Below are 15,464 nucleotides of genomic sequence, written 5' to 3'. Positions count from 1 at the left end.
AATAAAAGTATAAAAGAACACCCAAAGCATTCAATCTCCCCCCTCCCACCCTATTTTTCACTTAATTTTTGTCCCCATTTTCCTATTCATCTGTCCATATACTGGATAAAGGGAGTGTGATCCATGAGGTTTTCACAATCACAGTCACCCCTTGTCAGCTACATTGTTATACAGTCGTCTTCAAGAATCAAGGCTACTGGGTTGCAGTTCGACAGTTTCATGTATTTCCTTCTAGTTATTCCAATACACTAAAAACTAAAGAGGGATATCTATGCAGCGCATAAGAATGTCCTCCTGAGTGACCTCTAGACTCGATTTGAAATTGCTCAGTCACTGAAACTATTTCATTTCATTTTTCATCCCCCTTTTGGTCAAGATGTTCTCAATCCCACAATGTCGGGTCCAGCTTCATCCCGGGGAGTCATATCCTGCATTGCCAGGGAGATTTACACCCCTGGGAGTCAGGTCCCACGTAGCAGGGAGGGCAGTGAGTTCACCTGCCAAGTCCCAGCAATCGTCTTTTGATGACTCGGTCTTATACTTGAACAGAACTTCATTTACATTTTTTTTTTTAATTCAGTTTTATTGAAATATATTCACAAACCATACAGTCATCCATGGTATACAATCAACTGTTCACAGTATGATCATATAGTTATGCGTTCATCACCACAATCTATTTCTGAACATTTTCCTTACATCAGAAAGAATCAGAATAAGAATAAAAAATAAAAGTGAAAAGAGAATACCCAAACCATCCCCCCATCCCACCCTATTTGTCATTTAGTTTTTACTCCCATTTTTCTACTGATTTTTTTTCAATTTTTTAACTTTTGTTTATCAAAAAATTAAAAACAAACAGGCAAACAACAACCAAAAAACCCCACAACATTTCAAACAAAGCAATGGATTAAGGAAAACAAATAACCTAAAATAACTACTTTGCTTCCAATATGTTCCTACCATACCCCAAGAAAATTAATAAACCATGTCCAAACAGAGGAGTAAGAAAAACAAATAATCTAAAATAACTACATTGCTTCCAACATGTTCCTACCATACCCCAAGAAAATTAACAACCCCTAAGAAAACAAAGGAATAAGAGAAAAAAAAAACCTAAAATAACTCTATTGCTTCCAACATGATCTTACTATATCCAAGAATTCACATTAGTGGTAACATACAATATCTCTCTTTTTGTGCCTGGCTTATTTTGCTCAGCATTATGTCTTTTTTTTTTTTTTTTTTTTTAATCTACATTTTATTGAGATATATTCATATACCACGCAGTCATACAAAACAAATCGTACTTTCGATTGTTCACAGTACCATTACATAGTTGTACATTCATCACCCAAATCAATCCCTGACACCTTCATTAGCACACACACAAGGATAACAAGAATAATAATTAGAGTGAAAAAGAGCAATTGAAGTAAAAAAGAACACTGGGTACCTTTGTCTGTTTGTTTCCTTCCCCTATTTTTCTACTCATCCATCCATAAACGAGACAAAGTGGAGTGTGTCCTTATGGCTTTCCCAATCCCCTTGTCACCCCTCATAAGCTACATTTTTACACAACTGTCTTCGAGATTCATGGGTTCTGGGTTGTAGTTTGATAGTTTCAGGTATCCACCACCAGCTACCCCAATTCTTTAGAACCTAAAAAGGGTTGTCTAAAGTGTGCGTAAGAGTGCCCACCAGAGTGACCTCTCGGCTCCTTTTGGATTCTCTCTGCCACTGAAGCTTATTTCATTTCCTTTCACATCCCCCTTTTGGTCAAAAAGATGTTCTCCATCCCACGATGCCAGGTCTACATTCCTCCCCGGGAGTCATATTCCACGTTGCCAGGGAGATTCACTCCCCTGGGTGTCTGATCCCACGTAGGGGGGAGGGCAGTGATTTCACCTTTCAAGTTGGCTTAGCTAGAGAGACAGGGCCACATCTGAGCAACAAAGAGGCATTCGGGAGGAGGCTCTTAGGCACAACCATAGGGAGGCCTAGCCTCTCCTTTGCAGCAACCGTCTTCCCAAGGGTAAAACCTGTGGTAGAGGGCTCAACCCATCAAACCACCAGTCCCCTATGTCTGTGGTCATGTTAGCAACCATGGGGGTGGGGTAGGCGAATACCCCTGCATTCTCCACAGGCTCCTCAAGGGGGCACTGCATCTTTTTTTTTTCCTTGTTTTTTTTTTTTTTTTTTTAACTTTCCCTTCTTTTTTAAATCAACTGTATGAAAAAAAAGTTAAAAAGAAAACAAACATACAATAAAAGAACATTTTAAAGAGACCATAACAAGGGAGTAAGAAAAAGACAACTAACCTAAGATAACTGCTTAAATTCCAACATGTTCCTACTTTACCCCAAGAAAGTTACCTAATATAGCAACATTTCTCTGAACTTGCTCCTACTATATCCATCAGAAATTAACAGACCATAGTCATTCCTGGGCATCCCCAGAACGTTAAATAGCTTATCTGTTCTTCTTGAATTATTGTTCCCCCTTCCTTAATTGCTCTCTATTGCTAGTTCCCCTACATTCTACATTATAAGCCATTTGTTTTATATTTTTCAAAGTTCACATTAGTGGTAGCATATAATATTTCTCTTTTTGTGCCTGGCTTATTTCGCTCAGCATTATGTCTTCAAGGTTCATCCATGTTGTCATATGTTTCACGAGATCGTTCCTTCTTACTGACGCGTAGTATTCCATCGTGTGTATATACCACATTTTATTTATCCACTCATCTGTTGAAGGACATTTAGGTTGTTTCCATCTCTTGGCAATTGTGAATAATGCTGCTATGAACATTGGCGTGCAGATATCTGTTCGTGTCACTGCTTTCCGATCTTCCGGGTATATACCGAGAAGTGCAATCGCTGGGTCGAATGGTAACTCTATATCTAGTTTTCTAAGGAACTGCCAGACTGACTTCCAGAGTGGCTGAACCATTATACAGTCCCACCAACAGTGAATAAGAGTTCCAATTTCTCCACATCCCCTCCAGCATTTGTAGTTTCCTGTTTGTTTAATGGCAGCCATTCTAACCGGTGTTAGATGGTATCTCATTGTGGTCTTAATTTGCATCTCTCTAATAGCTAGTGAAGCTGAACATTTTTTCATGTGTTTCTTGGCCATTTGTATTTCCTCTTCAGAGAACTGTCTCTTCATATCTTTTGCCCATTTTATAATTGGGCCGGCTGTACTATTGTCATTGAGTTGTAGGATTTCTTTATATATTCAAGATATCAGTCTTTTGTCAGATGCATGGTTTCCAAAAATTTTTTCCCATTGAGTTGGCTGCCTCTTTACCTTTTTGAGAAATTCCTGTGAGGTGCAGAAACTTCTAAGCTTGAGGAGTTCCCATTTATCTATTTTCTCTTTTGTTGCTTGTGCTTTGGGTGTAAAGTCTAGGAAGTGGCCGCCTAATACAAGGTCTTGAAGATGTTTTCCTACATTATCTTCTAGGAGTTTTATGGTACTTTCTTTTATATTGAGATCTTTGGTCCATTTTGAGTTAATTTTTGTGTAGGGGGTGAGGTAGGGGTCCTCTTTCATTCTTTTGGATATGGATATCCAACTCTCCCAGCCCCATTTGTTGAAAAGACCATTATGACTCAGTTCAGTGACTTTGGGCGCCTTATCAAAGATCAGTCGGCCATAGATCTGAGGGTCTATCTCCGAATTCTCAATTCGATTCCATTGATCTATATGTCTGTCTTTGTGCCAGTACCATGCTGTTTTGGCAACTGTGGCTTTATAATAAGCTTCAAAGTCAGGGAGTGTAAGTCCTCCCACTTTGTTTTTCTTTTTTAGAGTGTCCTTAGCAATTCGAGGCATCTTCCCTTTCCAAATAAATTTGATAACTAGCTTTTCCAAGTCTGCAAAGTAGGTTGTTGGAATTTTGATTGGGATTGCATTGAATCTGTAGATGAGTTTGGGTAGAATTGACGTCTTAATGACATTTAGCCTTCCTATCCATGAACATGGAATATTTTTCCATCTTTGAAGGTCCCCTTCTATTTCTTTTAGTAGAGTTATGTAGTTTTCTTTGTATAGGTCTTTTACATCTTTGGTTAAGTTTATTCCTAGGTACTTGATTTTTTTAGTTGCTATTGAAAATGGTATCTTTATCTTGAGTGTCTCTTCAGTTTGTTCATTTCTAGCATATAGAAACATTACTGACTTATGTGCATTAACCTTGTATCCCGCTACTTTGCTAAATTTGTTTATTAGCTCTAGTAGCTGTATCGTCGATTTCTCAGGGTTTTCTAGATATAAGATCATATCATCTGCAAACAATGACAGTTTTACTTCTTCTTTTCCAATTTGGATGCCTTTTATTTCTTTGTCTTGCCGGATTGCCCTGGCTAGCACTTCCAGCACAATGTTGAATAACAGTGGTGACAGCGGGCATCCTTGTCTTGTTCCTGATCTTAGAGGGAAGGCTTTCAGTCTCTCACCATTGAGTACTATGCTGGCTGTGGGTTTTTCATATATGCTCTTTATCATGTTGAGGAAGTTTCCTTCAATTCCTACCTTTTGAAGTGTTTTTATCAAAAAGGGATGTTGGATTTTGTCAAATGCTTTTTCAGCATCTATTGAGATGATCAATTGATTTTTCCCTTTTGACTTGTTAATGTGTTGTAATACATTGATTGATTTTCTTATGTTGAACCATCCTTGCATGACTGGAATGAACCCCACTTGGTCATGGTGTATGATTTTTTTAATGTGTCTTTGGATTCGATTTGCAAGTATTTTGTTGAGGATTTTTGCATCTATATTCATTAGGGAGATTGGCCGGTAGTTTTCCTTTTTTGTAACATCATTGCCTGGTTTTGGTATTAGATTGATGTTAGCTTCATAAAATAAGTTAGGTAGTGTTCCATTTTCTTCAATGTTTTGAAAGAGTTTGAGTAAGATTGGTGTCAGTTCTTTCTGGAAAGTTTGGTAGAATTCCCCTGTGAAGCCATCTGGCCCTGGGCATTTATTTGTGGGAAGATTTTTGATGACTGATTGGATCTCTTTGCTTGTGATGGGTTGGTTGAGGTCTTCTATTTCTTCTCTTGTCAGTCTAGGTTGTTCATATGTTTGCAGGAAATTGTCCATTTCCTCTACATTATCCAGTTTGTTGCCATACAGTTGTTCATAGTATCCTCTTATAATTTTTTTTAATTTCTTCAGGATCTGCAGTTATGTCACCTTTTTCACTCATTATTTTGTTTATATGGGTCTTCTCACTTTTTGATTTTGTCAGTCTAGCTAGGGGCTTGTCAATCTTGTTGATCTTCTCAAAGAACCAACTTTTGGTGATATTTATCCTCTTTGTTGTTTTTTTGTTCTCTATGTCATTTATTTCTGCTTTAATCCTTGTTATTTCTTTTCTTGTACTTGGTTTAGGATTGGTTTGCTGTTCATTTTCTAGCTTCTTCAGTTGATCCATTAGTTCTTTGATTTTGGCTCTTTCTTCCTTTTTAATATATGCGTTTAGTGCTATAAATTTCCCCCTTAGCACTGCTTTTGCTGCATCCCATAGGTTTTGGTATGTTGTGTTCTCATTTTCATTCGTCTCTATATATTTAGCAATTTCTCTTGCTATTTCTTCTTTAACCCACTGATTGTTTAGGAGTGTGTTGTTTAACCTCCAGGTATTTGTGAATTTTCTAAGTCTCTGATGGTTATTGACTTCTAATTGTATTCCATTGTGGTCAGAGAATGTGCTTTGAATAATTTCAATCTTTTTAAATTTATTGAGGCTTGTTTTATGTCCCAGCATATGATCTATTCTGGAGAAAGTTCCATGAGCACTAGAAAAGTATGTGTATCCTGGTGATTTGGGATCTAATGTCCTGTATATGTCTGTTAAATCTAATTCATTTATCAGATTGTTTAGGTTTTCAATATCCTTATTGGTCTTCTGTCTGGTTGATCTATCTATAGGAGAGAGTGATGTGTTGAAGTCTCACACAATTATTGTGGAAACATCAATTGCTTCCTTTAGTTTTGCCAGTGTTTCTCTCATGTATTTTGTGGCACCTTGGTTGGGTGCATAGACATTTACGATTGTTATTTCTTCTTGCTGAATTGCCCCTTTTATTAGTACGTAGTGGCCTTCTTTGTCTCTCAAAACATCCCTGCATTTGAAGTCTATTTTATCTGAGATTAATATTGCTACACCTGCTTTCTTTTGGCTGTAGCTTGCATGAAATATTTTTTTCCATCCTTTCACTTTCAGTTTCTTTGTGTCCCTGTGTCTAAGATGAATCTCTTGTATGCAACATATTGATGGTTCATTTTTTTTGATCCATTCTGCGAATCTATATCTTTTAATTGGGGAGTTTAATCCATTTACATTCAACATTATAACCGTGAAGGCATTTCTTGAATCAGCCATCTTATCCTTTGGTTTATGTTTGTCATATTTTTCCCTCTGTCTATTAATATCCTTTATTGTACCCATACCGAATCTCTTTAGTACTGAACCTTTCTCCAAGTCTCTCTGTCCTTTCTTTGTTTCTCTGTCTGTAGGGCTCCCTTGAGTATCTCCAGTAGGGCAGGTCTCTTGTTAGCAAATTCTCTCAGCATTTGTTTCTCTGTGAAAAATTTAAGCTCTCCCTCAAATTTGAAGGAGAGCTTTGCTGGATAAAGTATTCTTGGCTGGAAATTTTTCTCACTCAGAATTTTAAATATATCGTGCCACTGCCTTCTCGCCTCCATGGTGGCTGCTGAGTAGTAACTACTTAGTCTTATGCTGTTTCCTTTGTATGTGGTGAATTGCTTTTCTCTTGCTGCTTTCAGAACTTGCTCCTTCTCTTCTGTGTTTGATAGTGTGATCAGTATATGTCTCGGAGTGGGTTTATTTGGATTTATTCTATTTGGAGTTCGCTGAGCATTTATGATTTGTGTATTTATATTGTTTAGAAGATTTGGGAAGTTTTCCCCAACAATTTCTTTGAATACTCTTCCTAGACCTTTACCCTTTTCTTCCCCTTCTGGGACACCAATGAGTCTTATATTTGGACGTTTCATATTATCTATCATATCCCTGAGGTCCATTTCGATTTTTTCAATTTTTTTCCCCATTCTTTCTTTTATGCTTTCATTTTCCATTTTGTCATCTTCAAGGTCACTGATTCGTTGTTCAACTTCCCCTAGTCTTGTACTATGAGTGTCCAGAATCTTTTTAATTTGGTCAACAGTTTCTTTAATTTCCATAAGATCATCCATTTTTTTATTTAGTCTTGCAATGTCTTCTTTATGCTCTTCTAGGGTCTTCTTGATTTCCTTTATCTCCCGTACTATGGTCTCATTGTTCATCTTTAGTTCTTTGAGTAGCTGCTCTAGGTGCTGTGTCTCTTCTGGTATTTTGATTTGGGTGCTTGGGCTTGGGTTATTCATATCGTCTGGTTTTTTCATATGCTTTATAATTTTCTGTTGTTTTTGGCCTGATGGCATTTGCTGAACTTGATAGGGTTCTTTTAGGATTTGTAGACCAATTGAAGTCCTTATCTCTAATTTATTAGATCTACAGCTTCGTGGAGTACACTTTCTCTAACTAACCAGCAGGTGGTGTCCACGAGCCACCTGTTCTCCACAAGCCAGTTCTCCCCTGCTTAGCCTTTTTGGTGAGTGGGGGAGTGAGTCTTGTGGGGTCCAATTGGTGTACCAAGCTTGCGTGTGTAGTTGGTGTTGCCTGCCCTGTATATGGGGCGTGTTTCTGGGCAGTCGGGGAGGGGGGGGGTGGCTCTGACAATCAAATCTCCCTGGTGATCCTAGAGTTTTAAAGCTGCTGCAATAGTCTAATCCTTCAGTTCATTCCTGCCACAGTTTGTCTCTGCCACTGACCCACAAGTCCTTGGTATTGGCGTATGGCTCCTGAGACTTGCAAGTGGGCCCCTATTCCAGGCCGTGCACCCCGGGTCCTCTGTTGAGGGATGACTGTGCTATGTCACAGGTGAGTGCCATCCCCCCAGGGCAGTTCTGGGCTGCTGGGCTGTGTAGGGAGGCTCCCAGTCTGCTGAAATGATGGCTGAATGGGGTTTTGTTAATTCACACTGCTCCACCTTCCCAACTCTGGGACAATCAGCTGAGGTTGCAGGGAAGGCTAATGTCCACGCCCAGTTTTGTGGTGTGTGCCTGTTATTTGAAGCACTTCCATCACACTGGGTTGTCTGGGGCAGTTCTGGGCTATGGGGCTGGCGATGGGCAGGAGTGTTTCCTGTCCACCAGGATGATGGCTGTGAGCGGACACCCCCCTTTTCTTGGGAAGTTGTGGTGTTTAGTGAATTTTCTCAGCCACTGGATTATTGCCTTTTGTCTCAGAGCTCTCCTAGTTCTGCTCTTGACTTGACCTGCCCAAATAGCAAGTCTTTGAAGCTTTCTGTATTGGGCTTCTTAGAGTAATTGTTTTAGAAAAAGAAAAAAGGATTAAAAAAAAAAAAAAAAACAAAAAAACAACAACAACAAAAAAGGGCCCTCCTCAGAGATCTAATGGGTTATTGAAATGCTAAGAGACAAAGCAACCAGGGCCATCAAGGAAAGGTCCACAGGGCAGAGAGATCAGCTTTTCTTCGGGATTTGCATATGTGCCTCAGGGCCCTTCCCCTTTCTATGTTCACCAGAACTCCAAAAATCCTCCGCTTTTATTTTGGAGTTTTTCGTGTTGTTTTTTTTCTATGCCTGTCTCCTCTCTGCTGGGCTGGCTGCTCTCAGATTCTCTGGTGTCTGGTCTCAGTCTATCTATGGTTGGAGTTTGAATCAGTAGAATGAGTTTCCGATAAGGGCTGCCACTGCAGCTCTCCCTTCTCCTTCCCGGAGCTGACAGCCCCTCCTCCCCCGGGACTGAGCCTGGCAGGGAGGGGTGCAGGTCCCCTGGCCGCAAAAACTTACAGATTTCGCTGATCTCAGCAGTTCCACGTTTTCATGAGTGTTGTATGAAGTATGCCCGAACGCAGATTGCTCTGTGGTGTCCAGTCCACGCAGTTCCTGGCTTTCTACCTACTTTCCTGGAGGAGTAACTAAAACATACAGCTCACCAGTCTGCCATCTTGCCCCACCTCCAATCCTTTATTTCTTAAAGTTCCAATGTTAAAAGATCCAGACTGCTGGAAAGAGAGAATAAAGGGCAGGTGGTTGGGGGCTGTGAGATGACATAGATATACCCTGATCCCATTTCTGAATCAAGCCACAAGTGCTGCAGTAAGTTGGGTTTATGAGTGGAGGATGACTTTTTAAAATAAATGCATTGACCCAGTAGTACTGGGACAGGAGCAGGAATCGATGACCCAAAATGACCTTGTTATATCAAGCCAGGATCAGTTGCTGTATTTGTCAATAAAGATCCCTCTTGTAGTCACAGCTAATCACCCTTGGCACTGCATGAGATAGCAGCTTCCCTGCAGGCCTTTGGATATAGCCTGCCCAAGCCAGCTATGACTCAGCCATCAGAACTACTTAGTATGTATACAGCAGGAGAAAGCACTTATTGGTGCTCCTCATCACTAAGCATACTGAGCACTCAGGGAGGGACATGAAGAAAGAGCAAGGAATTCTCCTTGGGAAAAGTCAGTGAAAGATTTATAGAAAAGGTAACTGTTGAGCTAAGAATTGAAGACATAATGGGAATCATCGAGGTGGCCAAAAGAAGAGGGAATTATTGGCTCATGGAGCAGCCTATGAAAAGCTCAGTGGTAGACGAGAGAGGAAGTTCTAGCAAAAGCAGTTTAGTAAGAGTAGTGGAATATGAAATTAACCAGGTAAGAAAAAAAAATCAAATTCTAAAATGTTCTGTATGTCATGTGTACAAGGGTGAGCTATTGAAGAATTTTGCATATGGACATGACTGCTCATGTATATATCTGAGAAAGAATAATCCGATAACAGGTTAGAGAGTGGATGGGAATGAGGGATAGCATAGCTGGCAGAATAATGGCCCACTGAAGGTGGCCATGTCCTAATCCCCTAAACCTGGGAATATGGTACTTCCATGGCAAAAGGGACTTTGCAGATGTGATTAAGTTAAGGACCCTGAGATGGTGAAATGATCTTGGTTATCCATGTGGGCCCAACATAATCAGAAGGATCTTTAAAAGAGGAAGAGGAAGTAAGAGTGATGCAATGTGAAAAGAACTCTACTTACGATTGCTGGCCTTGAAGATGGAAGAAGAGGGCCCTAAGCCAAGGTGTGTGTGTTTCTAGAAAATGAAAAAGACAAGGAAATGGAGTTTCCCTTAGAATCTCCAGGAAAGGATGAAGTTCTGCTGATATCTTGAGTTAAACCCATTGAGGCCTGTGTTCAGAACTGTTAAGAAAATAAATTTATGTTGTTTTAAACCACTAAGTTTGTGATAATTTGCCATAACAGCTATAGAAAGCTAACACAGATGGCAAACTGTAGGCAAAGAGATGAATAAGGAAGCTACCATAATCCAAATCAAAGAAAGTATTTCATGGAAAGTGGTCATTCATCTTGAAAAATGTAAGGTTTCCCTAGCAAGAGTATATACGGACAGAATTTGCTCTAATGCTTAAATCTTCCTGAAGGACATGAAACATAAGTTGCCTTGAACAAAGATGAATTGCCCATTTGTGGTCAATATCCTTCAGTGAAGAAGAATGCCTCTTTAGATCCAAAATGAATGGGGCAGCAGGGAAAAAATGACAAGCTATCCAAACCTTTGAGGCCTAGACAAAAATTCCTTTTAATTAAATTAGAGGGCAATTTATCTGATCTTTAAAAAATAGTTTTCTATTAATTATCTATTAAGCAATGAAATGTCATGATTAGTTAACAGCCAGTCTCTAAAGGATAATGTTGTCTAGTGGCTTGACCTTTCTGGAGCCCCCATACATCATCTCATGACATGGACCAGGCCAGAGTTTCACCAGTTGTGTTTTCCCAAAGGCTAATTTATATGATAAAATTTACAAATTTTATTGAGGTTCTTTGACAAGAAATATAGCACAATTTAGTAATTCTGAAAACCTGGGTTCAAATCCTGGCTTCACCATGTAGTAGCCAGTTGACCTTTAAACCCTCTCAGCCTCTTTCCTCATTTGTAAAATAAGAATAAGGATAGCACGTATCTTGTGCACTTGTGAGGGATAAAAGCAATGATTATTTAACAGATTTGGTGTGATGTCTAGTACATGTAATAAGCATTCAGTAAAATTTAATTATTATCATTGTAATATTTATTACTTACCTGCACAAGTACATTGGCGGGGTACTACGAAGTGGATGAGGCATGTAAGAGCGTATGTACCACATTCTATTTATGAGTGCCATGGCTTGTCGCCTCCTACTAAATTTTATATTCCTTTGTAATAGACAGATACTATGTGGCACCAAACAGTTTTCTATGATAGCCCAGAAAGACTAAATTTTTCTGCATATTGGTATAAAATGTGACAGAGGGAGATAAATATGTCTGAAAAGCTGTGGAATTTGAAAAATTAAAAGTTAAATAACATCAAGTGATGTAGAAGAATGGGAATTCTTACACACTGCTGGTCAGTGGACATAGTGTTTCAATGTTCTGGGAAAAAATTTGCTATCATCTATTAAAATGGAGGGTACACACATCCTACAATTCAGCAATTATACACCTGGGTCTATACGGTAGAGAAAGTCATGTGTATGTGCCCCTATAAACATATATAAGAGATTCTGTGGTAGTGTTTAAATTAGACACATATCATATGCCAAACAAAACAAAAAATAGTGGGAACAAATTAGGTATTCATCATAGAAGAATAGATAAACAGATAAGTACACTATGGTTTGAAGGACAGCAAATATTTCATTGGTGAAGAGGAGTGTTTCAGATAAAGAGAAGTACTTGGGGGACAAAATGATAATGGTATGAAAACATGGTATGAAAATTTTAGTTTGACTAAAATATGGAGAGTGCTTATGAGGGCAAGTGGCAGAACATCAAACTGAAAGAATTGATTTCAGAAGGCAATGAATCTTATACTAGGAGTGTACCTCACTTAACTGATGAATGAAGAACGATTAATTAGCCCAGTGCCCTGATAGGATGATCTTGGTGGGTATAATGAAATGTAAGATGTCAGAAGTACAGAAAAATTTGCAATCCATAGACACAAGAGATAATCTGGTCTTGAAATAATGCTAGTGGTCTGAACTCAGAGATGAAAAGAGGAAACTAAAGCAGAGGCATTCAAATGTGAAAATTAAAAATAAAACATCCATCAATAAGGGACTTGGAAAATACATGTAGATAGTATCATAGGAAGGAACAATAACCAGCCATTAAAAATTGCAAGGTAATTCCATCCATATTTACTGATATATAAATGAATTCATAATTTACTATTGAGAGAAGAAAAGCAAGATGCAAAATAGTATGTATTATATGAAGCCATATTGTATAAAGACAATTATGTAAATATTTTAATAAAGATTACTTATGGGAATAGAGATAAGGGGAGGACTGTTATTTTAAATTCCATAATAAGGCACTACTTGAATTTTTTTACAACAAACATATATTATTTTAAACATAACATTTAAATGTAAAACAATAATGAGGTTTGTAAATTAGACTATCAGTAAGGTCATAAATATCCAACTCCCCTAGAAGGCCAAGTAATTTGCACACAGCAAGATTTCAGTAATTACTTGTCTGAATGAATGAAAAAATAAAATAAGAAGAAAATCTAGTTGTTGAATTCTGAAATAATGGAGAAAAATTTTAAATTACTCCAGATCATGGGAACTGAGAATTGATTTTCCAATTATAATTCCCTATAAATTATCAGACTAAGCCTGTACCTCAGTTTTTTCACCTGGAAAATGGAACTTGCTATTTCATTCTGCCTTGAAGAGGTACTAGGGAAAAATGTTATGTCTTTGAGGACTACATGATATTGTAGTTTTCCTACCCTAAAGTTGTCATCTATAAATGTTTACAGTGTAAGATTTGAGACTTCATGTTCTGTTACCCAATTTTCTGTTTCACAGTGTGAATTAAGTCATATAAACCAAAAGTTACTATAATAAAAGTGCTGCTTTGAAGTATAGTATTCAGGCATGAACTTGTTATATTGTAGTAAACCCACATCCCTCATGGGTCCTAATACAGAAATTCTGCAAACCAGGTATCTTTTTGTTTTTCACACACATCAGTATTATAACAGCAGTAGGACTAGAACTATAAATCTTCCAGTAAATTTTACCTTATTAAATGCTACTCTTTCTTGTGCTACAGCCATAATAATAAATTGCACAATAATTACAGATGCAGTTTTTATACTTTCTACATGCTTTCACATGTAAGAATATGAGAACAGACCTCCCCAACTTTCACATAAATTAGGTTCCACAAACACATTCATGGCTCCAACGCTGCAGGCTGTAGTAACATATATCATGCATGTTGCCAAGAGAAACTCAAATATGTTCCTAAAAATTAATCTTCCTACCACTGCCCATCACATTTACCAAATATCAGTAAGTTTCTGTCAAGATACAGAACAGTAGCTGCTCCCACATCTTATCAGTCAATTCCCTTAAAATGTCTGGAGAGTAATTCCACTGTACCAAAAACCAAGTTTATAAACCTAAAGAGAACACCAGAAGGAATCCATCAAAGAAATGTAAAAGGAAACCATTCTTTTTCCCTCAAGAAAAAAATCCATGAAAAGGAAACCAGAAGCAGCCAGCTAAATTAAATGCAGTGTTTTCCTCATCTGTCCCCTACAGGAAAAAGTGAAATAAGTGAATGGGCCTCTTGCAAAAAGCAACTTGCTTTCTTCATCTACTATAATACACACACTCATGTGTAAGTTACCTCAGTCCATTCATTCATCAGTAAATGCAGAGCGAGTGTCTGAGAACAAGAAGGGACCCTATATGCATGAAGTTCACAGTCGAGCAGGAGAAGAGAGCCAGGTACACATAAAATGAAAATGCATGGTTAGCTCTTGAAAAGTTCCTTTAAAAATTCCAAGAGAAAATGATCACTTTCTGCTGGGGTGACCAGAAAAGACACTTTTGTCCTCCTCCTTATCACCTGCCATCATACCTTTCTCATTCCCATCATCATCTTTGTTGTTATCATCCTCCTCCTTGTGCTCCCTTCTCATCAACATCACCACCACCAGAACCACAATAACCACTTGTCTTCAGGGCTTTAAATATGTGATCTTTGAAATCTCAGCAAGGTACGTGTTATTATTATTATTTAAAGATGAAGTGACAACATTGAACAGATCAGGTTTAATAACTTGCCCAAGTCCACACAGCAAATAAGTAACAGAATCAGGCCTTCTGACAACAAAATACCACTTTCTTGAGCTATTCAAATCCTTTCAACAGCTCCTAATTGGAACTGACTCCTCAGAACCAGAAAGACTGCAGGAGCGAATGTGCCCTTCTGAAAGTGACCCTGGTGGAAAGACCCTGAAACAATTCTCTACATGTGTGTCTTGATCCTTCCCTCGGACCAGCTGCTCACACCCTGACCCCCAAATTCTATGTGGAATCAAATGCTTACCTTGTGGAGCATCTCTCCATCACACTTCTCTTGTCTACCCAGAAACCAGTCCCAGCTCCGTAACAGCTTTTCTAAGAACGGAGAGCTTTATTTGGAAGCTCCCAACCTTACCTGATTTGGTTCCTCAATGGGGGGTCCAGAATTCCTGAGGTCTGAACCCAGTGCTGCCACGAAATCTGCAATTCAAGTATTTCCTTTCCTGGAAATACTTGAATTAACTCTGTAATTGATGTAAATGAGACAATTGTATCAGAATGATGATTCTGAAATTTCTTTTCGGACATAAGATTCTACATTCTATCTGTGAACTTGCTTAATTAGTTTCACCAGTAAATTTATTCTTTAAAGAAAATTTAACACCCCTTCAATAGTTATAGTAGTTCTTTATTACAGAAATTAAAAACAAAAGTAGAAAGCCATCAACCATAGTAAATATCACTTCCCCAAAACAACAAACTAAGAATTTTGAAATCCTCTTTCCATTTTCTGCTTCACTTCTCTGTATAGATTTTTTAAAAGTAATGAATATTATATAGGTATATATATATAATGTTATCTTTATGCTAGCTACAGTTATTTAGCTGTTATTTAGGCCACTTCCAATTTTTCATTGAAATGGTACAGTGAATATCTTAATACATAGGTGGTGTCTGGGAATATATCATAATCAAATGTACAGAAAATGCTCTAAGCCTTTCCAAACATATTCACACGTTATTTTACTGCAAGTTTCAAGCCATTCTGAGCAGTCAGAAAAGCAGCTATTGTTGACACTGTTTTACAGATGCCTATGAAAAATATGAGGCCAAGGTCAGTCAGTGGCAGCACCTGGCACTCTTGGACTTTCTGATTCACGCCACACTGATGATGTTATATACTCATCGTGCTATATAATAACACTGAAATCTGTGACTACAGGTCCTTGTGCTCTGAGTTCCA

The sequence above is a fragment of the Choloepus didactylus genome, chromosome 15 (genome assembly GCF_015220235.1).
Source record: "Choloepus didactylus isolate mChoDid1 chromosome 15, mChoDid1.pri, whole genome shotgun sequence".
In the NCBI taxonomy this organism is placed as follows: Eukaryota; Metazoa; Chordata; class Mammalia; order Pilosa; family Megalonychidae; genus Choloepus; species Choloepus didactylus.
This window is presented reverse-complemented; position numbering follows the sequence as displayed.